This window comes from Mytilus trossulus, unplaced genomic scaffold, assembly GCF_036588685.1.
Source record: "Mytilus trossulus isolate FHL-02 unplaced genomic scaffold, PNRI_Mtr1.1.1.hap1 h1tg000373l__unscaffolded, whole genome shotgun sequence".
NCBI classification, from domain to species: domain Eukaryota; kingdom Metazoa; phylum Mollusca; class Bivalvia; order Mytilida; family Mytilidae; genus Mytilus; species Mytilus trossulus.
The window spans coordinates 2,483,377-2,511,221 of NW_026963340.1; the positions used below are offsets into that span (position 1 = coordinate 2,483,377).

At 31.2% G+C, this 27,845-nt stretch overlaps 2 long non-coding RNA genes across 2 annotated transcripts; one reads left to right on the forward strand and one right to left on the reverse strand.

The window, feature by feature from the left end:
* Window positions 1-18,860, reverse strand: LOC134701973 (uncharacterized). The gene is made up of 4 exons (XR_010104279.1): window positions 18,763-18,860; window positions 8,099-8,185; window positions 4,657-4,740; window positions 1-488 (listed from the first exon to the last, which is right to left on the reverse strand). It is a non-coding gene; the product is annotated as an uncharacterized LOC134701973 (long non-coding RNA).
* On the forward strand, window positions 18,794-27,825 carry LOC134701974 (uncharacterized). Its single transcript, XR_010104280.1, has 3 exons — window positions 18,794-19,222; window positions 26,278-26,487; window positions 27,488-27,825. It is a non-coding gene; the product is annotated as an uncharacterized LOC134701974 (long non-coding RNA).
* The last annotated feature ends 20 nt before the right edge of the window (window positions 27,826-27,845 follow it).

Sequence of the window (27,845 nt, forward strand, 5' to 3'; positions counted from 1 at the left end):
TTGCTTATTGTTGAAGACTTCAGGTGACCTGTACTTGTTTACATCAGTGCCCTATTATGCAGGGCTAGTAGTTGTCTCAATTGCAATCATTCCATGTATCCTTGCTTTTGTATCATTTAAAGACTTCAATTCTTAAATCATTTAAGTTAACACATTTTAATTTCAAAACATTCAACAGATATTTCCAAATAACAAATTTTGTAAACAGATATAATTGGTAACTGGTAATTATTTTACAGTCAATATGTTTTTATATTTATCAAGAGGCATCATAATCATGTTCATTAAATTCTTTCCTTGTCAGACTGTTACTGATCTCAAAACCAGTGAAATTGCAAGTAGCTTTTATTTTCTAGTAGTGCTATTTTGATAAGATGTGTAATTTTTCGTCATTTCTTTTGATGTTCTGTCATAATCAGTCAGACTATTTCACCAAGATGTTTTCAAATTCTCCTAGTACTTCAAAGTGCTCTTTTTTCAATTATAATCTGAAATACACAAAATCAACAGGTTAGTAACTTCATAATGTACAAACTTTAACATGTCAGATTAATATGATTAAGAAAATGATGTGCAGCGCAGCCTTGTTATTTGACTGACCAGTTGGTGCATGTTTGGACACAATATTCAAGCATGACAGACTGTCTGTATTTGGATTTTGATCAGAATTATGAGAAAAAAAAATCCCCCTCCCCCCAATTGTTTTCAACCCCCTTTCAGTAATTACCCCAAAACTTAATCCCAGCCTTTGTGGTATGGTACTTTGCAGTACAATTTTAAAGAAATCCATACACTTAAACACAAAATATTGTCTGGAAATTAGAAAAATGATTGTTTTTGATCCCCTATTTCCTGAACGTTTGAGGCAATTACCCCTTTAAACAATTCCAGTCTACCCTTTGTGATATGGAACCTTGAAGAACAATTTCAGAGAGATTAGTACACTGGCACACAAGTTAATGTCTGGAAACTACAAAAATGCTTCTTTTTTGCCCCTAATTTCTATACTGTTGGTACCATCACCCCAAAAATCAACCCAACCTTCCTTTTTGGTATTAAACCTTGTGTAAAATTTCATGGATATCCATTCGCTTAAACTATATAATTATCTGGAAACCATATGTGTTGACAAACATCGCTAACAACAACATCATACCATAATATGACTCAATTTTATTCTTCGAACTTATAAAGATCAGGACGCTGTTAATTACTTTTTAATTGTTTAACATTTTACAATGGGGGGCTTTTATTTATAGCTTATTACAATATATATGGTAATTATTTTTGCTAAAGGCTGAAAGCAAACCACTGAACTGTCATTGTTCATAAAGATAGTTTTCATGGGCAATCTTAGCACATCTCTTCATTTTTACATGATGATCATTTTGAAAATCAGTCATTGTTATTTGTGGAAACCCTTCTTGGAATTTAGTGAAACTTGAATATATGAGCATAACCATTTTTATGATAAAAAATTTCAAAATATTTCATTTCCTGTATCTACATGATCTAATTAATAAAGGATTTTAGTATTTTTGCAGTTAACATTAATCTGTAGCTTCTTTCTAGGGTTTAATATAAAACCAAGAGTGCACACGCTGAAATGTCTCGCCTTCTTTTGTAGTCCTTAAAATAAAGCTTTATTACAATTGAAACATAACCTTAACATTAACCAAAAAAACTAAAAATTGACCACTAAACCATTAAAATGAGGCCAAGGACAGGCAAGGTGAGATGAACCATACAAGGCACACATCTATACAGCTAATAATTCTTCCATACAACTAATATATATTTCCATACACCTAATATAGTTATTATAGCAGTAGACTTATTGCATATAGTATTAGATAAAAAGACAAAAACTCAAAAACTTAACTTTGACCACTGACCATGAAAATGAGGTCAAGGGCAGATGACACATACCAGCTAGAAATGTACACTTAACAATCATTCTGTTATTATTTCCATACACCAAATATATTAGACCTATTGCAAATAGTATATGAAAAACAGAAAAAAAACACAAAAACTCAACTATAATCACTGAACCATGGAAATGAGGTCAAGGTCAGATGACACCTGCCAGTTGGACATGTACACCTTACAGTCCTCCATACACCAAATATACTAGACATATTGCTTTTAGTATCTGAGATATGGACTTGACGGTCAAGTTGACCACCAAAACTTAACCTTGTTCACTGATCCATGAAAGGAGGTCAAGGTCAAGTGAAAACTGTATGACAGCCATGAGGACCTTGCAAGGTACTCACATACCAAATATAGTTATCCTATTACTTATAATAAGAGAGAATTTCACTTTACAAACCAGATGCTCCGCAGGGCACAGCTTTATAGGACCACAGAGGTTGAACCCTGAACATTTGGGGCAAGTATGGACACAACATTTAAGCTTGATACAGCTTTGAATTTGGATTGTGATTAAATAGTTGACACAAGATAGGTTTCTGACACAGAATGAATGTGGTCTAAGAACTTACACTTAATAAACTGTTATCACAGAGATATGTATCCCTTTTTTGTAATTTTGATTATGCAATGTTGAAATTAAATAGCAATATTTTAACATGTAAGTTATGCAAATATTCATGTAATTTTGATTATGCAAAGTTGAAATTAAATAGCAATATTTTAACATGTAAGTTATGTAAATATTCATGTAATTTTGATAATGCAATGTTGAAATTAAATAGCAATATTTTAACATGTAAGTAATGCAAATATTCAAAGTCTATGAACAATGACTGAAGGTACATGGCTAAACAATCTCCATGGAATGAGATGTGCCAATGATAAATATAATACAACTGCATACCAATTACCATTGACTCATAATAAGTAGCTCCCTTTAAACGAACCTAAACACAAACATTAACTTTTAAACTATGTAAAAGTTTCAAAGTCAATGAACCATGATCAGGGGTGGGGCTATATAATCTTCATGAAAACAACACTTTCAAATGACAATAAATTTGCATACCAAATATCATTGACTTAACATTAGCAGTTCATCTTAAACTGATATTATCACACACTAATACATGTAAACTAAGCAAAAGTTTTAAAGTCATTAGACCATGACTGAGGGGGCAGGGCCAAATATTCACCATGGAAATGAGATGTGCTAATGTTTATAAAACTGAACACCAATTAACATTGGCCTACCACTAATGGTTCCCCTTGAACTGACCTTATCACAAACTTATACATATGATTCTAATGATATCTAGTTTTATACAAGTATCTTCATTAACATTAACACCACTAAGGGTCAATTATAGATGGTCCCTCAAAATATGACGTCATAGAAAAAAACTGTTGATTGCACCCTAAATACACAGTTAGATTTGACATATATGTCATATATACAAGAACCCAAATAATTCATTTTTTTATGAAATCAAACAAAGTTTAATTTTGGACCCTTTGGCTTTCTTTGGACCCTCATTCCTTAACTGTTTGGGACCAAAACTCCCAAAATCAATAACAACCTTCCTTTTGTGGTCATAAACTTTGTGTTAAAATTTCATAGATTTCTATTCACTTATACTATTAAAGTTATTGTGCAAAAACCAAGAAAAATGCTTATTTGGGCCCTTTTTGGCCCCTAACTCCTAATCTGTTGGGACCAAAACTCCCAAAATCAATTTGAAACTTCCTTTTCTAGTCTTTAACCTTGTGTTTAAATTTCATAGGTTTCTATTTACTTCTACTAGTTATAGTGTGAAAACCAAATGTCTTCGGATGACAACGACAACGACGCCAACCTCATACCAATATACGACCAAAATTTTGAATTTTTGCAGTCGTATAAAAATCTTAACTTTTTTTCAAGTAGACACTCAACCATGAAAATTAGGTCAAGGACATTAGACATGTGACGGAGAGAAACTTGGTAACCTGAGGCATTTTGGTATATAGTCAAAGTATGAAGCATCCAGGTCTTCATCCTTCTAAAATATAAAGCTTTTAAGAATTCAGCTAACTCCGCTGCTGGCCCCCAGAACATTATATATATGTCGAGCTTTCTGCAACAAAAGTTGCAGGCTCGACAATAAGATGATGTGGTATAAAAGTCTATTTTCACATTATCAATTTTTGACTCGGATTCTATGTTTTAATACCTTCTCTGTGGTAAGACATCTTGGAACTCTGTCACTACAAACACCCGAAAGAAATAAATTCAAAAATGTAAATGGTGCAATTTTGGCGGAAGGTTTACTGTTTTCTGATGATTTAGTCATGTATAGAAAACATAATGGCATATGCATTAAACAGTTAACTTCCCTCAAATTTGTTCCGATTAAAGTGGGTACATGTAAATAGGAAATTTGTCTATTGCCAATGACACAATATCCACCTTGAATGACATGGACATCACATAACTGATACCATGGATACTGTGTCATACTTTCACAGATTTCTATGAAACTTTGCAGATGCTTTTATGATTGCATTTTTAGTTGTGCTAATGTTGATGGTATGTTTTAATATACATGTACTGCCCACTTTTAACAAATTTTATTGTTTCACATACAGTTATTACCATCTTCACCAATAAATCATTGATGCATACTCGAGGTACATGTATTAATACAAATATAAACATTACTTTAAATGTATGTTTACCTTCATTTCATATCCTTAAGCTTCAGTCAAACTTTCCGACTCCTCAACCATTTTTTGTCAACAGAGGAAATTTACCTCCTTTATCTACAATAAAATCCTAATTAAAACTAGACCGTACAAAAAACTCTGTGGCTAATTTATTAAATAATTAGGAGTTGACTGACAATTTCAACCATTCATGATACTTATTTGATGATCTTTCATTGTTGATCATTTTTGCGACTTAAACTAAAATTTCTCTCCATCTATATGTTATTTGTTTAGATGACATCAAGTGATGGCTACAATCATTCATTTATAGGTCTAGGTTAGCTTTCAAGGGCATACAATACAGTTACAGAGGAGGTAATGACGTTGCTAATGCAAAATGTTATTTTCGCGACATCAAACTTTAACATACCAGAGAAAAATGCATTTTTCGACTGATTTTTATCATTCAAACTGAATTTATTTGAAAAGGAGTTCATGGAACCCCATTTTTCAAAACAGCAATTTGTTTGACTTTCAATTTGCAGGGAGATTATGTGACCCAAATTTTATAAAACTGTAAATAAAGGATTTTTTTTTATTTTGATAAACATAAAGCCAAAATTGACATATTTTTCCTCAATTCATGAACATTTGACAAATACGAGTTATTTCGGAATAAAAAATGCATAATTTTTTAGGATACTTATAAAATACAGAAATTACCGATTATTTATAGTCATAAGAAACCTCAAATTAAAAAAAAATATGCATATGTTTTTTATAACTAAATGGTTAGTTTTCATTAAACAACTTAGGCCACACCAATTTGATTCCTTGTTCGACGGACCCGCCCGCACCTATTTTTTTCAAAACAGATTTTTTTTATTTTTATTATATTCCCGCTTCCCGCATCCGGAAATGAAATCATGTCCATCTCCCGCACCGTTTTTTGGTAAATATTATATAAAGATCTCAACATTTGTTTTTTAAAATCACAGTCTAGCTTTAAATATAACGATTTTAAACCTATCAGCACCCACAACACTGTATTATATCTGCGGGAATATTTGCTCCAAGCGGGAGTGCTCCGATATAAATAGAAATACCAATACAGAACAAAACGTTGGTTTCTTTCCCCCTAACTTATATTCCCTATAAAAAAATGTTCGTTGTTAAAATAAAGTACAAAGAACTTCTGAAGGATTTGCCTTCAACTGCAATTATAATGTATGGTAGCGGTCATACCCGCTGCAGGTTTGTGCACCTGTCTTGGTTGATTCAGAGACCTGTCGTTCAGTAGTTTTCGTTTGTTGATGTGGTTCATTGGTATTTTCCTGTTCGAATTGTGTACAATACTTAGTTGTGGTCCCTTATAGCTTACTGGTTGGTCTTGATGAAAGCACTGTGTAAAAGGCCGTACTTTGACCTATGTTTGTTATTATCAGGTTGTATAAACCAACCCTCCCTCAGACAAGGGCCTTGAAGGGGTCATTTTACCATGTTTACTATTCAGTCTGTTGTAGAAAAGAAAATAGGATAGGATACTAAGGATTTGTACAGTGCTACTATACAAAACCTTTGACAACTTAGAATTTTTTACTCAAAAAGAGGAGAAATACATTATATTATAAGAGGGATGGGTCCACTTATTTTGAATAATATTAAACTGTTAAAGTAAATGTGTTAACATGGTTAAAGTCCAGGAATATTACAAAATTCTTGGACATGATTTGACCATTTAATACCAAATATTATAGTTCTTTGGGAAAACATAAGCCCTTTTGTGTTTTTACAAAAAAAAATATATTATAATTTTAATATTTTGACCCCTCATAAAAGGGATATTCATAACATTAAGGGGTTGTTCTGAACCTGATTATGACTTGGATGGAGAATTGTCTCATTGTCAGTCACACATATATAGACCAGATTTGATTATTCAATATTTCTTGTTGAACAGGGAAAAAATACTTCATAAATTAAAAAAATGTGAAGGTACAAGTGATAAATCAAGTTTTAATATAGTCAAAACCTACTATTTTATGTTTACAAAAAAAAATTATAATCGCTCGCCTTTAATTTTTAAGCTTCGCCTCAAAAATTTGCAAATTAAATATTTTTTTATTAAAATTTTCAAATCGCTCGCTCGCCCCAATTTTTGTAGTCCAAAAATCCGTAGAACAAGAAATTAAATTGGTGTGGCCTTATGTACATATACTTTTTTCTGATGAAAATTCTTTAATTTGTCCACATTTAGAAGAAGAGTACTTTTTTTTAATTGCTTGCTGCCAGCAAGCAATTTGCCGACATATTTTTAGTATGCATAGTGACCCGAGCGTAACCCTCCTCGTAAAAATCCGGTGACCACAATACGCATGGATCTGTCATTGAAATAAACAAATATCTGATTATACATGTTAAACACGTGCTCAATACCCATGCTTTTTGTGATTTGTTTACTATAAGGGGACAATTGGTTAAACTCGGCTTCAAATCACGGCATTTAATGAGCAGCCATATTTGTTCCATCATAACAAACAGAGAGAGAAAAAAATTGGCGATTCTATGATATATTTGCGAAAATAATGATAAAATCCTGCACATAGGACTAAGTTTATGAATGTATACATCCATTGGTTCAAGAATTGGACAAACATTATTTTTCACCACTCACTCGTTTCATATGACTTTAACAAAAAACAATTTGCGTTTATCTTTTATAACAAACAAAATATGTCTTTTTTTAGAAAGAAGAAAATACGGCCACATATCTGAATTTTGAGCAAATATACAAAATTTCGACCTCATTTTTCTCAAAAAGTAGCACATGAAGGTATATTTTTTATTACATATTTGATTTAATCAGGTAAAAAATAGCCTCTATGCAAATTTTCACGAACTTGTAAATACAGGATCAAACTGTACGGTATGCCCTTAAGAGAAATTCAGGCCATTGTGTAAGGACAAGGATAAAATATTGATTATTAGAACATGCTTTCAGTAACTGCTATAAATCTCAGATGTGTATTTCATGTGTTTTTGTTTTAGGATTTTTTATTGTGCTTTGACTTTGTATTGATCTTAGAATTAAGCCCTTTTCAAATGATTTTTATAGTTTGCTAGTTGAAATGTTGCACCACTGTCATAGGTTAGAAGGAGGGTTTCGTGCCAGCAACCATTTTTAATGTTTTACAAACTCCATGTGTCTGTCTCAATTCAGGAGCTTGTAATTCAGTAGTTTGTTGCTGTATATCATAACAGTTTATCGTTCAATGTTTTGTTAATAAATCAGGCCCTAAGTTGTTCATTGGTAATTTCAAGTCCTTGACGTTGTATAGCTCATTGTTGAAGGATGTACAGTTACCTATGGTTGTTAATTTTTGTCTCACTGGTCTCTCATGGAGAGTTGTTTCATTTACAATCATACCACATCTTCTTATTTTTACAAAACATTTAAATAAGTATACTTCACCTTAGAAGCTGCAAACAAACTGGTACAGTCCAAGTTCCTTTTCTCTTTGTTTCTTCAACATCATTTGTATGAATGTATCTGCAACATCTACAAGGAAAAATTGTTTCTGTAAAAATGATAAACGTACTTAAATCTTGTACTTAATAAAAAAAAATGGGGTCACCGTTCACAACCTGCCTTCGAAAGAAGCATACATTTTTGTAAAGGTACCTTTTTTCTGTTGAACTAATAGCAGAAATAGAGGTAATACCGAAATAAGAGAACTTAATTACAGAAATCGCTCAAATTTTACAATAGTTAAGTTTATTAAGAACAGCTTAATTGAAAATAATAATAAAAAATAAAGGTCACAGATGAGTTCCAAAAATGGCATTTTAATACCAAAGGGAGATAATTTTGAGCAATTTTAATGATGATCTACATTTTACAATTCATCTGAGGCCATAAAAAATAGATTTTTTTAAATTATTTTTGTACCATATGATAAAGTAACAACTACTTAATTAAGGTAACAAATAAAAGGAGTATAGGTAAGGTTCCGATTTTGGCCTCAAATTTCAAATTCATCTAACGAAAGATTTTGGACACTTTTTAAACTCTTAACTGTCTATTTCAAATGATTCAATTAGTTAATGTGAAAGATTTTGACTGACTTAGTCATTAAAAACGCTCAGATTCAAGCTTTCGAATGAAAAATCTATTGAATTTGCCAAAAAATGTAACTTTTCTGATGGTTTTTGTCAAAAAATGAAAGTGGCCGCATCTGTGTTCATCCTCAACCTTTACATGTATATATATATATTATGTATTATCATTTAATACAATTAAAGAACCTTAGTGAGCACACTCACATACCCCTCGTCCCCACATTGTCATTGGAGAAATTAAATTAGTGTAAGAAAAAAAAATTGTATAAGAAAAATTAATTTCCTGCCAATATGCACATCTACATAGTATGTCCTTATTATCTACAAAATTTCATGAAATTCTGTTGTGTGGTTTCAGAGGAGTTGAGATGAAAAACTGTTGCAGAAGTACATTGATGAAGCAAATAAGTACAAAGGGGCGTAACTCCTAGAAAAAAAATTGAATCACAATTTCCCGTCGATACGCAGAACTACATCGTATGTCCTTATTATCTGAAAAGTTTTCGTGAAATTCTGTTGTGTAGTTTGAGAGGAGTTGCCATAACAAACTGTTGCAGTAGAACATTGAAGTAAATAAGTTCAAAGGGGCGTAACTCCTAGGAAAAAAATTGAATCGCAATTTCCCGTTGATATGCACAACTACATAGTATGTCCTTATTTTCTGAAAAGGTTTCATGAAATTTTGTTGTGTGGTTTGAGAGTAGATGAGATGACAAACTGTTGCAGTAGTACATTAAAGTAAATAAGTTCAAAGGGGCGTAACTCCTAGAAAATAAATTGAATCGCAATTTCCCGTCGATATGCACAACTACATAGTATGTCCTTATTATCTGAAAAGGTTTCGTGAAATTCTGTTGTGTGGTTTGAGAGGAGTTGCGATGACAAACTGTTGCAGTAGTACATTAAAGTAAATAAGTTCAAAGGGGCGTAACTCCTAGAAAAAAAATTGAATCGCAATTTCCCGTCAATATGCACAACTACATAGTATGTCCTTATTATCTGAAAAGGTTTCATGAAATTCTGATGCATGGTTTGAAAGGAGTTGTGATGACAAGAAACAGGACTGACGGACGGACGAACAGGTCAAAAACATTATACCCTCCGCAATCGTTGCATGGGGTAAAATTAACATTTCAATGTTATAAATGAACACGAATAATTACAATATCATAATGTAAGGGGAAAATTTACACTTTCGTTTAAGACAGAAACCGTCTAAAATTTACCAAAAAATCTAAAATTTTGAAGATTTCAGTAATTTAGCATAACTTAATGATGCTAGTACCTGATATATGCATTGTATTGTCAAAAACATCATATATTTATTTAGCAGAAGCATGCTACTTTCCAATAAATAGCTTAAGGATTACATTTTCACAATTTTGTAAAACTGCTATATTTTTGGGCCAAAAAGGAGTCTTACTGAATCTACTCCTTTGTAATGAAAAAATAAATGTTTATTTTTCTCTTAAATTTTTCTACATGTACCCTCGAGCCTCCTTATTGTAACTTATAGTAGTTTCTTGTTTTATCATTGTTGAAGGCCATACAGTGACCTAAAGTTGTTAATTTCTAATGTAATTGTGTCTATTGTGTGCATTTTAAATGCATAAATTGTTTTATATACATGTATATTATTTTTAAACTTCTCTGTAACCTTTGTACTTGCATGGTTTTATGAGAATAAACTATCTTATCTTATCTAGAGACTAGATTTGTCTCATTGGCAATCATACAGTATACCATATTTTCTTTTTAATTTGTTGACCTAATATTCTGAATATTTCAACACCTATTCACATATTTTTAAACTAGAAATCAATGGTGGATCTAGAAATTTTCATAAGAGGGGGCCCTTTTACTGCCTAAGAGGGAGTCCCTACTCGAGTCATTCCCTATACAATCAACTAAATTTTTCTAACAAAAGGTGTTGTCAGACAGGGCCCCCTGATTCTGCCTATCTAGAAACATAATAGTGAGTTGTCTCATTGGCAATCATACAGTGTACCACATTTTCTTTTTAATTTGTTGACTTAATATATTTCTTAATATTTTCAACACCTATTCACATATTTTTAAACTAGAAAACAATGGCGGATCTAGAAATTTTCATAAGAGGGGGCCCAAAGACTGCCTAAGAGGGGCTCCCCACTTCAGTCTTTTCCCCTAACATTATGATATTGTAAAGTAAATTGTAAAATACTGGTATAGATTTAAAAATCTTACAACTGAATTCAGTCTATTGAAAGATGCTTATAAATGCTTATAAATGCTTCACAAATCTAACATAACTTCTTCTGCCAGTTCTCATTTGCTAGTAGAAAAAGTTTTTGAAATTAAACAAGAAGTAAAACATTTCGGACAATATAAATTTTTGAACATATCTAGCAAATTAATTCACACTAAATATATTAGAAATTGGTATGCTAGCCAAAATAAAGCTTCTGATAGAAAACTGTATAATAATGTGAAATTTAAGCTACAGTCATGCTTCAATGATTCCCTATATATAAACAGTGGCAGATCCAAAAATTTTCATAAGTGGGGCCCACTGACTGACCTAAGAGGGGGCCGCTCCAGTCACGCTTCAGTGATTTCCTGTATAAGCAACCAAATTTTTCCAAAAAGTGTCGCTCACCTTGGTCTATGTGAATATTAAACAAAGGACGCAGATTGATTCATGACAAAATTGTGTTTTAGTGATGCTGATGTGTTTGAACATCTTAATTTACTGAACATTCTAGCTGCTTACAATTATCTCTATCTATAATTAACTTGGCCCAGTAGTTTCAGAGGAGAAGATTTTTGTAAAACATAACTAAGTTTTACGAAAAATGGTTAAAAATTGACTATAAAGGGCAATAACTCTTAAATGGGTCAACTGACCATTTCAGTCATGTTGACTTATTTGTGAATCTTACTTTGCTGAACATTATTTAATGAATGGCTATTATTTATTTTGAATTTATTGAACCATAAAACTAATTTTTGACTCTTCACATTGAATAATCCGCGAAGCGGATTATGTAAAATGTGAAGAGTCAAATATTAGTTTTATGGTTCAATAAAATCAAAATAAATTATTGCCATTCATTATAAATAAATTTCCATCAAAAACAAGGCTCAAAGAACTTTTTATATTATTTATATTAACAATAACAACATACACACATGTTGGCGTATGAATACACAACATCAGAGTGGGCGTGTCGCCATAAAAATTGACAACATTGAAAATAAAACTAATAATTTTAACCAATCAGAAGACAGTAAATACACCAAATTTATTTATTGCTGTTTACAGTTTATCTCTATCTATAATAGTATTCAAGATAATAACCAAAAACAGCAAAATTTCCTTAAAATTACTAATTCAGGGGCAGCAACCAAACAATGGGTTGTGCGATTCATCTGAAAATTTCAAGGCAGATAGATCTTTACCTGATGAACAATTTAACACCATGTAAGATTGCTCTAAATGCTTTGATTTTTGAGTTATAAGCCAAAAACTGCATTTCACCCCTATGTTCTATTTTTAGCCATTGCGGCCATCTTGGTTGGTTGGGCGGGTCACCGGACACAATTTTTAAACTAGATACCCCAATGATGATTGTGGCCAAGTTTGGTTTAATTTGGCCCGGCAGTTTCAGAGGAGAAGATTTTTGTAAAAGTTAACGACGCCGGACGCCAGGTGAGCTAAAAAGGGGGGGGAAGGCCCTCTCCTTAATGATAAATCCGCCCCTGATAAACCAATTTTTCCCACGAAAGGTGGGGGGGCCAAGGATCCGACTATGCATTGGGAACATGTGTACATGTATTAAATATACCGTTCCCAGCTGACACCTTATATGTATAGGAAGTGCCCCCTCCCGAGATTCCTGTTTATTCAATTCAATTCAATATTTTATTGGAAAGAGCTCAATAGAGGCGTGATCCAAATACAGATAATTAATAATATTAAAACAACACACAAATGAAATAAAGATTCATGGAACAAGTCAAGCCAATTCTATGTATACAAATACATTATAAACTGATATTGATACCATAGACTTATATTTCAGTATTATTCTAAATTTTCATATATTTACTTAAAACACACAATATAAGATATTTATATATATAATATATATGTATATGGACAAACTACTGTCAAGGATAATTATCTGATGAAACGGTATGGTGGTGACTCTCAAATCAAAAGCTTCTTCAATATACATACAAATAGATTTTAATTCCTTTTCCGACATAGGATTTAACATTTTGGTAAAATTTTCATCCAAATTTTTAATTTTATATCATTAATTTTATATTTAGATCTAATTTTGTTATATTGCAGACATTCAATCAAGAAAATGAAATGAATCTCATTTTCAATTTTTCCTGTGCAAAATTTACAAAATCTCTCATTAGATGGTATTTTTGGTCTTGCATACCTCCCTGTTTCTATTGCTAATGAGTGTGCATTATTCTTATTATTAATTAAGTGAGTTTTTTTCAATTAACCCTTTCCTCCATTGAATTTTTTTTTTTGCATACTTGATTCGCATAGGATTTTTTTGATAAAATGCTGAACATATGCTTTAAAGTATTAAGGCATTGCGAAAAACAACTATTTCATCAAATAAATTTGAGTCGGATATATATATATTCCTATGATATTCCTTTTCATAATGGATACCAATTTTATTAAGTCAACTGCAGACACTTTGTAGTCAAAGTGTTTCAACTGAGGTACTACAAAGGCGTCAAAAGGCGTCATTATTGAGTAAGGGGGGGTGGCGTCAAAAGGCGTCATTATGGAGGAAAGGGTTAATTAAAGGTATTTAGGAATATTAAAATTTAAATATTCTTGTTGTTTAAATTTTACTAAAAAATAAAAGTTTACCACAGTGTCCATCTTTTATTTTAGAAAGTTAAAATATAATTTTATTTTTGTAGAAATCTTCTAGTTTCTGTTTGAAATTACTATTACAATGCTTTTTAAAGAGTATTGCAAATTTCATTAATTCAGATAGTTTATAAGACCATGAATTTTCTCTATTTGTGAGAGTTTTGTCCACTTCAAAAGGCTTAAGCAGCCTTGAAAATTTCATGCGGACCACCAGACTGTTCACCAATATTATTGAGACGCTCATAATATTTACACATAAGTTGATAACATTTAATGCGAATGGGTAAAGTGCCTAATTCACACCGCACTGCTAGATTGGAAGACTTTCAATGAACCACAAGTATGTTTTTAAATATGGAGTTTTGTGTTTTGTCTAATGTACTTTTGTCTATAAATGCTTCAAAATTTGGTTTGAATTCTGATAACCATACTTCTGATCCATAAGTTAAAATAGGAGTTATCATTGAATTAAAAAGCTGGAGCCAAGTCTTAACAGACAAATTTTCACTATATATGTATGGTAGTTTTGACTTAATATATTAAAATATGCTGTTTTAGCTTTATCTGAGAGGCTTGACACTACTTGTTTAAATTTTCCAGAGCTATGAAAATCAACTCCTAAGTATTTATAACAATCAACAATTTCAATTGCATTAGAACTGTAATAATAGTAAACGTTTTATTAATTTACTTTTAGTTTTAGAGAAAATTATAAAATTTTTGTTTTCTTAAGGTTCAAGTCCAGTTTCCATTCAGTACTATGTTTTTGTAAAGAATCAAGAGAGTTCTGGAGACCATCTGCATATTCCGATATCAATAATAAATCATCAGCACACAATAAATGGTTCACTTTTTGACTATTTAAATTTACTGCACTAGTTAAGTTTGTAACTAAGTATTTTTCTATGTCATCAACAAATATATTACTGTAAATTCAGAAATTATTGCGTGCATTTATTATTGATATTGATATTGAGAAAAATCCTGTTTAATTCATATCAATGATTTTAAAATGCGAGTTAAAATTATTGCGTTTACAAGTCTGTCGCATTTTTCGCAATAATCAAAACCTCGCAATAATTTCTGAATTTACAGTAAATAAAGTTGGACTTAAACTGTCACCTTGTTTGACACCCTGATTATCAAGAAAAGGCTTGGTAAACATATTTTGATATTTACATGCATATAAGGTATTAGAGTACATGTCATGCAGTATATTATAAAATTTGCCTTGTATTTCTTTATTTTGTAATTTTAAGAACAGAGCTGATCTCCAGACACTGTCAAAAGCCCTTTTAAAATCTACAAAACACACATATAGTTTCTTTTTACATTTAAACAAATATTTGTTTATTATTGTTTTTAAAATAAAGACATGATCTACAGTTCTGTAATTTTTTTCTAAAACCACCTTGATTTGAAAAAAATAAATTATGTGTTTCAAGAAAATCACTAAGTCGTTTTTGTAAAATGGGTGTAAAGACTTTACGAAGACAGCTTGTTATGCTTATTAGATAGTAAGGAAAAACTCCTTAAAAAGTTTAGCAAAGATCCAATTGTAAGAACATCTTATTTTTCACTATTAAAATTGTACAGAAAAACTAGAAAACAGAAATTAAAGGAATTTAGACGAAGTATAATGGATGAACTTGACAACCTTCATGAAAATAACCCTAATAAATACTGGAGTTTACTAAAGGATTTATCAAAAGATACAAAGAAATCTACATCTCCAGACATTCCATGTACATGTAATACATGGTTTGACTATTTTAAAGAGCTAAATAAAAGCAATATTAATGCAACCGATAACAATTTTATTAATCGATTTAAGCAATTGGAAAAGGAAAAAATATTCTCAGAACTTGACTTCCAAATTAGTGATAAAGAAATAATTACAGCTATATACACATTAAAAAATAAGAAGTCAAGTGGCTTTGACATGATCCTAAATGAAATGCTAAAATGTAGCCAGTCATTTCTATTAACAAGTTTAAAAAAATTATTTAATCATATTCTTTTAACTGGCTCCTTCCCTACTATGTGGGCAAAAGGAATTCTAGTGCCAATATTCAAAAGTGGTTCTACTGATGACCCCTCAAATTATAGGGGTATAACCATTGGAAGTGCACTAGGAAAACTATTTGCAAAAATATTAAACATAAGGCTAGAGAATTTTTTATCAAAGAGAAATATAATATGTAAAGAACAGATTGGTTTTTGCAAGAAAAAAAGAACAAGTGACCATATGTTTGTTCTCAAAACATTAATAGAAAAATATACTCAAATGGGCCCTAAACTTCTCTTTTCTTGTTTTGTCGATTTCAAAAAGGCATTTGATACAGTTTGGCATATATGGGTCTCTTCTATAAACTAAGACAATATGGCATCAGTGATTTATATTATAATGTTATTAAAAGCATGTATAAAAAGACTGAGTTGAATGTGAGAATGAGCAAATCTCACATGACAGACTCCTTCTCATCTAATATAGGGGTTCGCCAAGGGGATAATCTCAGCCCTAATCTTTTTAAATTATTCATTAATGACCTCCCTGAAATATTTGATAAAACTTGTGACCCAGTTCAACTTGATTCAATTCAGTTGAACTGCTTATTATATGCTGATGATGTAGTTTTGCTGTCTGAAACTGCAGAAGGCTTACAAAATAGTTTAGATAAGTTGTGTCTGTACTGTAATAAACGGGGATTAGAAATTAACCTTAAAAAAACTAAAAGTTTGGTTTTCAACTGTACAGGAAAAATAAATCATTCATCTTTTAAATTAAATAATTGTCCTATTGACAAAGCTAGACAGTTGACATATTTAGGAATAAACTTTAGTGCCTCTGGAAGCTTTACAGAGGCTAAACATGATCTATATAAAAGAGGACTAAAAGCTCTTTTTAAAATTTATAAAATATTTAAAGGTCCTAAACCCAAAATTAAAACTTTACTTCATATATTTGACCACACAGTTAAACCAATTTTAACTTATGGAAGTGAAATTTGGGGTGCTTTAGATTCAAAAAAGTTAACTGAAAAGGAGATTGTTATTTTGAAAAATTATGTAAAGAACTGCAAATTGAATCAATTCATTCTAAAATATGTAAATTTTCACTGGGAGTAGGAAAGAGAAGCACAAATATGGCAGTGATAGGTGGGCTTGGGAGATATCCTTTTCGTACTTATAACGTTTAACAAGTACAGAGGACCAATTATTGTCTGAAGCTCTCCTTGTATCAAAATCCTTATCAAACCATAGTAAGAAAAGTTGGTTTAATTCTATAAATTCATTAGCAAAATATTAAGACATAGATTTATCACAAGTTTTTAATATGAAATCAAACTTGAAAAGATTTATTTTAAACAAACTTAAATTAAAGTATAATAAGTTGTGGTATTCATCTTTAAACGATGACAGAAAAAATATGTCATTTGGAAATAAACTTAGAACATACAGACTTTTTAAGAGAAATATATATTTTGAACCTTATTTGGCTATAGGTAATAGGAATCTGAGAATTCAGATGACAAAATTCAGAATTAGTAATCATGATTTAGAAATAGAGAGAGGCAGATACAGGGGACTTCAGGCAATGGATATAATTTGTAATCTTTGTAAAAAAGAAGTGGAAGATGAACTCCATTTTTTACTTAAATGTTCATCTTTGGAAAATGAGAGAGTTTCCATTATTTCCAACATAGTTAAAAGTTACAAAAACTTTCACAATTTAGACTATCAATCACAATTTATTTGGCTAATGTCCAATGAAGATAGTCACATTTTTAATCAAGTAAGCAATTTAATTAATAATTTAAATGTTGTTCGAAAACAACTATTAGAAACTTAGTGTACTTATATATTTTACTGTAAAAAGACAGAGGCATAATTTAGAAATTTAGATATTTATAAAGCTTCTCATTTTAAATGTAGGATCATAAAAACACCAGGGGAAAACCCAGAATATCTAAATTTAGTTTCCTATATTCATTTTTTTTTTAGGATCACTGTATTTGTCAAGTTGAAACATGATACATTTTATGAATGCAAATTAGTGATCATTAGTGTGTCTTTCTTGTCTTTTCATTGTAATCATTGATTTAATTGTATTCAAATAATTGTAATCATTTTGTAATCATTGTACCAAATTTAACTTGTGATTATTCTGCCTGTAATGGGCGTCTTTAATTGACAATAAAATATATTTGATTTTGATTTATACCTCTATAGTTCCCACAATCAGATGCCATCATGGGTCACCAGATTTATAAATTGATGTCAATAGAGAAATGTTCCAAATTTTGGGGAATTTTTCTGAGTTAAGTATCTTATTAAAAAGTTTGGTCAAAAGTAAAACTAGAGTGTTTGACCACACCTATAGAAATTCATTACTTATCAAATCAGGACCTCCAGATTTTCCCTTTTTTAACTTCTTAATACAGTCTTTGATTTCTTTACGTGTAATAGGGACATTAAGGGATGTATTAGAAAAGTTGTGATTTTTGTTCTCTATATTTTTATTTGTATCAGTTGTATCATTATTACTAGGATGAAAATTGAAAAAAAAGGCAGGACAAAATTTTTCATCCTAGCCTCCCCATTTAGCTACCATTTAATTTTTAGGGGGGGGGGGGGGGGCTAGGATGTAAATTTTGTCCTGCCTTTTTTTTAGCTGTAATCTCTGTCCTGCCTTTTTATTTTTCACTTTGTTCGGTCCTGCCAGAGACATATAATACATTGTATTATATGTCTCTGGTCCTGCCTTCTTTTTTTTTAGTTTATCCTGACTTCCCCCCCCCCCCCCTAAAATCAAATGTATAGCTCCGTTAAAAGAAACTGTTTGTTTTTGCAGCTCAAAAGTTTATTAGGCCGTCACAAATCAATGGAAAAAAATTATCTGGCCATAATCGGCGAACATTTCAACAAACTTTCCCATATTAATTCAAATAATTTACATTCTTAACATGACGGCTAAATATTATATATCAGGCCGAACGTTCCCGGAATCTTCCGTTGAGAACCCTCCCCCCCCCCCCCCCCCCCTTTTCCAAACGGGTATTTTAATGCGTGTTTCCTTAATGGCAGTTTTGAAAGAGAAATAATAGTAAGTGACTTTTTACCGAGAAAATTTAAGTTTTATGCATTTTACGTTTCAGATCTTATGAACACATCTTCATCTTCATCCTCAAGTTTCGTTTGCTCTGCCTTTACGGTCTCCTTTCGTACAGAAAAGTTAGAGCATATTACTACACGAATATTTATTATTAAAGTCGCAACATCCCTAGAAAGATCAATAAAATACAAATGTGTATTGATATCATGGTTTGTTCTACAAAGAACGATGAAATGTCTTGTCATTCTAAATCAAATTAAAACTCGACAGCGGACTATTTTTATGTGCATTTAGAACTTTGTTGACAGATTGCGATTCGTGCTCGCGTCGTCTGTCAAAGATGATTTGCAAATTTTTCATTCTAGAAGCAAGGAGATTGAAAATTATTCACAGGAAAAACAGTTTGTTTTGAGGCAAACAAAATCAACATTCAATTAAATAAAAAAGAGAGTTAAGGAATTTACGTGGTAAGATTTTAATAGAACAAGCGAAAAAAGGATCTGAAAATGCAGTTATATGAGGGGGAGGACAGGGGGTACTCTTTTTCCTTCTCTCATCTCTTTTCTCCTTCCTCCTACCCCTCTTCTCCTTATTTTATTTTTTTTAATTTACCGAAAAAAAGAGATATTTTATTTCTTCATGTTTTATTTTTTTTCTCCAACTTCTCCTTTTTCCCAACCTTCCTCTCTTCTCCTACCCCCTTTCTCCTACCTCCTTTCTCCCTGTCTCCCTTAGAAAATCAGTCCATAGCTAGTAATTTATGTTTGTAACGTGTTTTCCTAGGAAAATATGTCACAAGACTTGTTTTTCTAATAGTTTTTTTGTATCATAAAATATATTTAAAATAAAAAGATTTTTTTTTTATAGATAAGATTGGATAATAGAAGAAATTTTTTTCCAATAAAAATGAAGAATATTTCCTTAATAACCTAATTATTAAAAACATAAATATTCAGTTTCCTTTGCTTATAACATTTTTATAATAAAAGACATGGACATTTTTAGTCCAAATTATTATGACGTCTTGATAGGCTATTATATTTTTTTTCTTTGACGCCTTACTTCGTCAAATTATGACGTCTTGTAAGTTGAAAGGCTTTTATATTTTTTTTCTTTGACGCCTTACTATATAGTTCGTCGAAGTAAGGCGTCAAAGAAAAAAAATATAATAGTCTTTCAAGCTGTCATAATTATTTGGACTAGGACATTTTTACCTAGGAATTCAATACTAATGACATGGACATGATTTTCTAGGAAAATATGACATGGACATGATTTCCTAGGAAAATTAGTCTGGAGACAAATTTTATTTACAGCTAATTTCCTAATGCATGTAATGCAAAACTTTGGTTAGCTTGCCTTCTTTGTTTGTATAATTGTTTATACAAGCTTTGTTAATATGATTGACATGATGGTCATCTTTATATAATATATATATAGGCATAGTTTAACCTGTATATTTAATATTTGAATTTAATTGGATATTATCCTAATGAGTGTACAGTTTAAATACAAAGCAAGCAAGCTAACTTAAGTCTTGCTCTACATGCTTTAGGAAATTAGCTGTAACAGATTGATACACAACTCTTTCATTTTGTCTATAACAATGTTAAAACATATTACATTCATATTCACTTTTAAAAATTAAAGGCAAAGACATTTAAACCTAGGACTTCTAATGACATGGACATGACTTTGTGGGAAAATTAATAGTCTGGGGACATAAATTTTATCAAAAATTTAACTATGTGACTCTTAAAAATTACTAAAACATAAGATTTAAATTTGCAAATGCAAGTAATTGAATCTTTTATAGGATTTTATAGGACATGATTACCTAGGAAAATTTGGTTGGGGACATATATAACTAATATCGGACTAAATATATACTAGTAAATTTTGTAACCATGGACTTTTTATACTATATAGTAATATTTGTCCGCCCTGACATATTTTACCAGGACAAATTTATCACTCACACTTGTACTTGTTGCCCTGGATCAATTTGCTCTGATTTTTTTTTTATACTCCAGTGGCATAATGTTAATTATTTGAACATTACATGTTAAAGTTTGTTGAAAAATTTGCTGAATTTTTGTATTGCCACAACCAATTTATTATTTCCCCTATTTGCTTAGTCACTGTCATGATAGTAGAACACTGGAGTACAATGTATTAATTTATCTTCATTGCTATTTTTTAACAAAATAATTTGTTTTTTAATACAAGTCTCAGAATATACAAAATGTAATTTTAAACGAACTTGTAAATCCTTGTATTAAATTCCTGTTTTTCGTGATTTACAGTTCATAAATCCATGACATCATTGTTTTTATTAATTCCAAGCTGACTACTAGCTTATAAATCAAAACAAAAAGTTTGTTTTTTTATTATTGATCCATCAAAAGACAATTATCACAAAAATCAGTGAGAATAATTTACATGTTATTGAACAATTAACTTTCCTAAAAACTTTTAAATATTTATGTTTTTTTTATAAATTTTAAGCTATACAATTCTTACTTGCATCTCTGAAATGTGCTTCTATGTGGTTTTGTTAGCAATTTCTGTACAGGTCTGCTAAAGGCTCAAATTGACATTTCACCCAATTTCACCATTTTCCCTCCAAAATTTGGGTTTTAAGGCAAAATTTTTATTTTTCCTTATTGGTGACCCTTGTATTTGCCAGGGACACATACATGTATATATAAGTACTTGTATTTGCTTAATATTTGAAGCTATATTTCAGCTTTGTACATTACAGATTTGGACCAGGTCACACCTGAGGTATCACAGACAGTTTTTATTTGATATCCCATAAAAATATGTCAGCACCTCTATTTTCCCTATCATTCCATTGAAAATGGTCCCTTTAACATGATTGTACCTATTTAAAGTAAAATTTGAGCTTAAATGGTCTGGAACCCCTATTTTTTCGACAAATTTGAGGTACTCTTTGTAAAGATTAAAATAATACGGCATTCTGATAGAGACTTTGAATAAGTCTGAGCCATCTTAACTGTGTAAAATCAAAAGTAGCAGCACGAAATAAAGTTAAAATGAATATGAGTCCCCTGTATTATATTTTAAACACCGCTTTTTTGATGATCAAGTAATTCCTAAATGAATACTGGAAAATAGCTGTAGAATGCTCTCCGAACATAAAATTTGCATCAAATAATAAAAAGCTTCATTTTAATCAACATAGAAATATGTTTAGAATTTAATGATTTATTGGGTATATATATATGATATTGCCTTCACTCAGTTATATAAACTAGAAAAAAAGTAATGTTTAGCTCACCTAGCCCAAAGGGCCTACTGAGCTTTTCCCATCACTTTGCATCCGGCGTTGTTACTTTTACAAAAATCTTCTAGAACTCTGAAACTACTGGGCCAAATTAAACCAAACTTGGCCACAATCATCATTGTGATATCTTGTTAAAAAAATATGTCAGATGACCCGGCCAACCAGCCAAGATGGCCACCATGGCTAAAAATAGAACATAGGGGTAAAATACAGTTTTTGGCTTATAACTCAAAAACCAAAGCATTTAGAGCATATATCTGACAAGAGTATAATTGGTATAATTGTTTAATAGGTGAAGATCTATCTGACCTGAAATTTTCAGATGAATCAGACAACCCATTGTTGGGTTGCTGCCCATGATTTAGTAATTTTAAGGAAATTTTGCTGTTTTTGGTTTTTATCTTTAATATTATTATAGATAGAGATAAACTGTAAACAGCAATAATGTTCAGCAAAGAAAGATTTACAAATAAGTCAACATGACCGAAATGGTCAACAAGGTCAATTAATCCCCTATGGAGTTATTGTCCTTTATAGTCAATTTTTAACAATTTTCATAAAATTTGTAAATTTTTACTAACATTTTCCTCTAAAACTACTGGGTCAAGTTCATTATTTATAGAGATAATTTTAAGCAGCAAGAATGTTCAGTAAAGTAAGATGTACAAACACATCACCATCACCAAAACACAATTTTGTCATGAATCCATCTGCTTCCTTTGTTTAATATTCACATACATGTAGACCAAGGTGAGCGACACAGGTTCTTTAGAGCCTCTAGTTTAAAGTCTAGAATACCTTTTTATACAACCATAAAATTTTTGCAATCATATAATTATATTGGTATCACATCGTCTTTGTGGTCAGCTGAGCATCTTTCGAAGACGGATGGTTTCCAGATAATAACTTTAGTATAAGTTAATCATGTTAATAGAAATGAATAGAATTTTAACACAATGTTTAAAACAACAAAAGGAAGCTTGGGATTGATATTGGGGGTTATGGTCCCTAAGGTTTAGGATAAGGGGACCAAAACAAGCATTTATCTAGTTTCAGGACAATAAGTTGTGTATAAGTATTTCAATTCCTCTGAAATTGTACCACAATGTTAAATATTATAAGAAGAAGGTTGGAATTTATTTTTAGGGTTATGGGGCAAACAGTCATGAATGATGGGCCAAACACAAGCATTTTTGTAGTTTTAAGTTAATGACTTGTTTAAAAGTGTACATGTATGATCTTTCTAAAATTATACCCCAATGCTCTATACTACTATGGGATGGTTAGGATTGGCTGAGGGCAGTGTTCTCCCCAGGCCGTTTTAGCGCCGCGATGTTCAGCGCTATTTGAATTCACCGCGGTGGTATTTGGGGAGACCGCGGCACTATCCAATCAAAAATCAGCGCTATTGTTTTTGAATTTCAAACATCCTGTATTATTTTGTACACATTCCGATCACGTGATCGACTGGTTTATTTATCCGAGAGATCGTTTATTCACCCAACGATGTCAAATATCGTAGGGACCAGTTCAATAAATGATCAAAATGGCGCCATTTGCAAAACTTTTGCTGCCAAATTAACCTTTCCTTCCTCGAGTTTTTCGCTTTTAAGAGATACCAAAACTTATGAAAGGAATGGACAGAGACATTTAATGCATGTCTCGGGTGCTGAAAAGTTCATTTCTAACAAATATAAGGGAAGTGTTACCCCCTTCTCTGACCATTGCTTGAACAATCTATGACTATATCATTACTTTTTCGCGTTTACTACCGAACTGTCGACCCTGAATTGTTTGAAGGAGGCAACCCTGTTATCAAGGGATTCATTATAAGCCCGTATATTACGATTACTTGTCCATCCGTGGCTCTATTTCAAATGGATAAGGGAATAAGACAAAACGAAAATTTGGTGTAGATATATTTGAAATATCGATATTTGTCAACCAATCATCAATATATATTATTTAAATACTGCTTTAAATTTAATGTAAACAGAGGATGGCTTGGATTAGGAATAGTATTTAATGCTAAAAAGGCCACAAATGTAAACAGGAAGTTATATCAGCCAGTAAGGGAGATAATTTGGGAGGGAAAGACCTAAAAGAAGTATTGTCAAATCTTGACAAACCGATCTTGTGGCACATATTCAAATGTTTAATTCAAATAATTAAAATTATCAAGCACAACCTCTAAAAGTGGTAATTGCTTCAATTTTCATACATAATGTATTTGATTGGTAATTTACCTTTAAAATAAAAAATATCTTTAAAATATTTTTATAGGATTTCTTTCATACATGTTATACATGTATTCATAATTGGAATATTTTAGCCTTTTTTTAAGCAAATCTTTGATAACATTTGAATATTATTGAAAGGGCAAGTTCATTTCTTCCTTTAAAATGCTATACTCATTTTTATTGCAAAGTTGCACTTTGCTAGAAATGTTTATAAAAGTAAATGTAAAAAATACCAATCTTGTCATTGAAAACTTTCTCACAGAAGCTGACAATGACTTTATTGTTGGTCCTACATGTTCTGAAACATCACCTGTTAGTAAAAAGAAATCTTCACATAGGCAGTCTGGTATAGACCCACCATGGAAAAGACTTCTCCTTGAGTTTTACAGACAGATAATAATATGAGGATTATATGAATTTACAATGGAGAAAAAGACTTTTCTTCTATCATGTCTATATCCAGACAATAACATTAGCAAACAAAGGGTAACTTCCATGAGCATGATGAGGACATCATTACAAGAGAAAACATCAATAGCATATTTATATAGGAAAACCACATAAAAAATCAATTACAAACCAACCGCGCGACGCGACAAAGTTACTGAGAATTGTGGAAAATCACGCGCTTACCACAGCGCTATCCAAAAATCCTGGGGAGAACACTGGAGGGTATAGATAAAACCATTTATGAATAAGGGGCAAAAAAGATGAAAAACAATCATTTTTCTGGTTAAAGGATAGTCAAGACAATTTGAAAGCTGTGTAAGGGAGGTAATCCAAAAGTTATATTTGAATTATTTCACACAACTTTTAAGGTGGTACCTAACACCACAGGGAGATAACTCTGTAAAGTCAGCTAAACGTTGTAATTACGTTGTGTTGTTAAAGGGATATTAAGCTTTTCAATGATCAAAATGAGTGTTTGTCAAACTGCTATATAACCAGTGTAATTTTTCTGATAAAACGGTTGGTTCAAAAAAAATAAAAAATTATTATATATTTTTGTCAAAGAGTCAAAGTAAATACTTTGTCAAAATTTTAAGAAAATTAAACGAGCCAAATTAATTTTAGTTCAAGTGTTGGGTACCACCTTAAAGATGTGATTTTGAAATTTACCAACATATATAACTTCAGTAAAAATCAGTTATTTGAAGTTATATATGATAACTTAAGTTTAATTAAAAAAAATGCCAATAGTTTTAGCATATAAAGTAAATATAAATCTTTGAAGTTTGAAACCACAAAAAGGAAGGTTTGGATTGATTTGGGGGTTAATTTATGGTCCCTTTGGTGTAGGAAAAAGGGGTATAAAAGGGGCCCAAATAATCAATTTTCTATTGTCCAGACAATAATTTGTAGTACAGTTTATAGAATTGCCTGAAGTTTCTACACCACAAAGGATAGTAAGGGTTGGAATATTGGAGTTATGACTCAATCTGTTTATGAATTAGGAGCAACAAAAGGGGAAAACAAGGGTTTCCTGGTTAATGGACAATTACTTTAGATTTGTTTCTTTTTGTTGGTGCCTTTTTTTGCTAGTTCTTTTATGAATTTTTATGCTCTACCTACAATAGTAGAGAAGCATTATGTTTTCTAGTCTGTGCGTCCTTTCGTCTGTTTGTTTGTCTGTCCATCCATTCTTCCCACTTCAGTTTAATGTTTTTGGTCAAGATAGTTTTTGATGAAGCTGAAGTCCAATCAACTTGAAACTTAGTGCAAATGTTCCTTATGATATGATCTTTCTTATTTTAAAACAAAATTAAAGACTTTTGACCCCATTTTTATGGTTCACTGAACATAGAAATTAAAAGTGTTCCCTCAGTTTCAGGTTAAAGTTTTTTAAGTCAAGGTAGTTTTTGATGAAGTTAAAGTCCAATCAATTTGAAACTTAGTACACATTTATCATTAAAAAAGCTGATTGTGTCGTTTCATATTAATTAAAATTTATTTACCTAATTTATAATTTCAGCTTTTCCATGCATTGTAAGATTTCCAGAATATAGAACATGTAGTTCCTGATAAAAAAAAACACCAAAAGATTGCTAAGATAAAACTGTTGAGTAACTATTTGTAATACAGAATGCATCAAGATGGTGGTATGCTACATATATATAATATTGATACTATGACAGATGAGAAAAGAAACTGAAGACATAACCAAATGCTGAAGTCAGCAAAGGTATGATTATAACTGTTATTGATGTTTGAAGAAGTGTGTCATTATAGCATCTACAAATATTTCAATCAAACATGGTTCAGTACTTAAGACTAGTTTTAATTTAAAAGAATTAAATGGCTACTAACATCCATTGCTAATAACAGCTTATTAACCTCCTGTTAAAAAAAAGAGGGGTGAAATATACCATAGCAATATCCAAACTCATATATCGAAAATAAACTGACAACGCCATGGCTAAAAATGAAAAAGACAAACAGACAATTAATAGTACACTAGAAACAACATTAAACACTAAAAACTGAGCCACACAAACCCCACCAAAACTGGGGGTGATCTCAGGGTCTCCAGAAGGGTAAGCAGATCCTGCTCCACATGTGGCACCCTTTATGTTGCACATGTTATTACAAACTTGGTATATATATATAGTCTATTTCGGTAGGTCGCATTCATGAAAGGAAAGGGGATTGTAGGTACGAAGTAAGAAACATTCGATATCATCTGTGAAATGGTTTATCCATAATGGTCAACCAACTGTGATGATTGGGTAACCTGTATTATATTCAGGGGTGAATTCAGACATTCCTAAAGGGGGGGGTTCAAACTAAATGCCTCCATTCAAGTGCATTGATCGTCTCAAAAAAAGGGGGGTTCCAACCACCGGAACCCTCCCCTTGGATCCACCACTGATATTTGAGAAATTGCCACAATACATTTTGTTGATATCAAATTAAAGTTGAGAAGCTACGGTAATCTTTAAATGTTTATCTATTTTTCATTGTCTACTCTCACCTTGATTAGTAAATAAATAAAAATCATGTTGGAAGAAAAATTTAGTCATGTGTATATGTTTTAGGAACTAATTGTGGTATATTCTTCAGATTGAAACATGCAACAGAAAGTTCAATCATGACCATAAAGCAGGCAAGACATTTCAGTATGTACAATCTTGTAAAAATATGTCAAACTATGTCAAAGCATATTTTTTGTTTTGTTTTTTCAGATTAAGATATAAAGAGTAGATATTTTCCTGAAGATCTCATTTATGTCTCGAATGTGAAGGGACCAGAAGCTATCATGATGATTCTTTAAAGAAAAGATACAGAAACACAAGCTCCTGTAGACACTTATGAAAAAGAAGATGTTTTTGCAATGAATATGTGTGAATGTGATAAATTATGGCAAATCAACATGGTCAATTAACAACAATATGTTCTACACATTTCCTAGATTTATAAGTTTCATAACATTTAGTTGAGGCAAACTAAAGTTAGATAACGGAAAACGAAAAAAAATGGCAAATAAATATTGTTATTAAATACTCAGTTTTAGTTATTTTTATTTTGATATTAAAAAATATA